This window comes from Rhipicephalus sanguineus, chromosome 8 (genome assembly GCF_013339695.2).
Source record: "Rhipicephalus sanguineus isolate Rsan-2018 chromosome 8, BIME_Rsan_1.4, whole genome shotgun sequence".
Taxonomy (NCBI): Eukaryota; Metazoa; Arthropoda; class Arachnida; order Ixodida; family Ixodidae; genus Rhipicephalus; species Rhipicephalus sanguineus.
Genome location: NC_051183.1, coordinates 112,700,634 through 112,702,392, shown reverse-complemented (window position 1 = coordinate 112,702,392; position 1,759 = coordinate 112,700,634). Strand labels below are relative to the sequence as shown.

At 43.9% G+C, this 1,759-nt stretch overlaps 1 non-coding gene across 1 annotated transcript; it reads left to right on the top strand.

The window, feature by feature from the left end:
• The first annotated feature begins 213 nt into the window (after nt 1–213).
• Trnag-ucc (transfer RNA glycine (anticodon UCC)) lies at nt 214–285 on the top strand. The gene has a single exon. It is a non-coding gene; the product is annotated as a tRNA-Gly (tRNA).
• The last annotated feature ends 1,474 nt before the right edge of the window (nt 286–1,759 follow it).

The following is a 1,759-nucleotide window of genomic DNA, read 5'->3' as shown; positions in this document are numbered from 1 at the left end:
TTCTCCAGTCTATACAAAATAGTGTGGTTCTGTAAAAAGAAAACACAAAAAACAGCGAGTTATCCGCCACATGTAGCACGCGCATGATCACGTCAGTGGAGCCGGTCCACGCGGATCCCGGCCGGCCGCTGCCCTTGTTTTCACTCTCGTATCGCTTTCAGCCCCCAAACAATGAAACACAAAAGGCCAGAAGGAAGCGCGGGAGAACAGCTGGCGTCGGTGGTATAGTGGTTAGCATAGCTGCCTTCCAAGCAGTTGGCGCGGGTTCGATTCCCGGCCAACGCATGTTTTTTTCTTTGAATTTTGGTCGCTGAAGTCTGGCTGTCCGTTTTTTTTAAAATTTTTTTTGCAACCTTCCTTTGTGGGCGTTGTGCTGCGAATGTAAGCTGAATAAATTAAATTTTTGATCTATTTTCCAGCAAAGCAAGTGGACATTCGCGAATACTTTATTCTCCACGTGCTAATTCACGCGTCTGAGCTCTGACAGAGGACGTCACTTGCTGACTGTCCTACTGGCACTCCTCAAAAAATATTCACCGACATTACTTTTGTGTCTTTTTATCGCAATGCAAGCTTGGTTTAAGGCTCGATGACTGGTGTGCATGTCCTCACAGTTATGTTTCGATCAACTACCCAATCACGCTTATGCTTGTGGCCTACGTACTCGAAAAGACCCGAAAAGGCTACCTGAAAAGAAAGACGGAAAAGAGGACCTGCGTCGTTAGTAGTATTCTTTTCGGGCCTTTTCAAGAGTATGTCCCAACGGACTCCCCAAACTTTCCGTAGTGCTGCTTATATCCTCGCAACATTTGTCCTAAAATCAATCCGTTCACAGTCTGTCCCGTTCGCACATTATTGAGGATTGACTGGCACTAATTCAAGTTCATGTTCATGGGGAGAAATACACATTATGATGCAGTTCCTTCGATTACTCACCTTGAATACTATTTGAGACACTCTTTAATTAATTAATGTGAATTGTTTATGATTTGTACACCTTGGGAAATAGAGAAAGCTCGCTGTCATGGTACCGTGTTTAATGTTTATTGAAGCGTCGCTTCAATAAACGTTGGTTGTTAGCATAGCGCTCGCCTTGCTTGCGTTTCGTTGATCCTCGCATGTCTTGTTTTTTTAGCACGCAACCTCGAATATACCTGCAGGTTATTATTACCATTTCGCCCAACTATCGGTCGTTTTGTGCGCTCCAACTCCCTGGGACTAACATACCGTTGTGTGTAACGTACACTGGCACCTACCGAGACATTATTATCACTTTATGTACGGCTGCGTTAATTTGCACTCATAATCAAGTTGTACCAACACGCCCAATCCTAGAGTCTTCACTTCATGTATATATTGTGTAAGGAGCACAGAAGAATGTCCTTATGAGTGAATCCGTCGTAACAGAATGGCCAGGTGGTCTAGTTGGTACTGCATATGCATATGAAATGAAGTAAACGCTCGAGGTGGAGTGTGGTGTGGTGTGGTGGGGCGTGTGTTTGCCTTCTTCATGACGCAAACGGCTGTTGTCATCCGTTTGTAGACCTGTGTTCGTGTTCAAACAATTTCTTTTTACTTTTTTCTAGCTTTTACCAAGTCTTCGTCATTTTGTTTCTTTAGTTTCCTATCTTTTTTTCCTTTTTTTATCTCTTACATCCCTTTCCTCTATCTCTTCCTTCCTCCCGAAAGAGTAAGTAAGCGTAGTGCACCTTTAGGTGGCAGTTGTCAGCCTGCTTTCTGCCTATTTCCTCTATGTCCT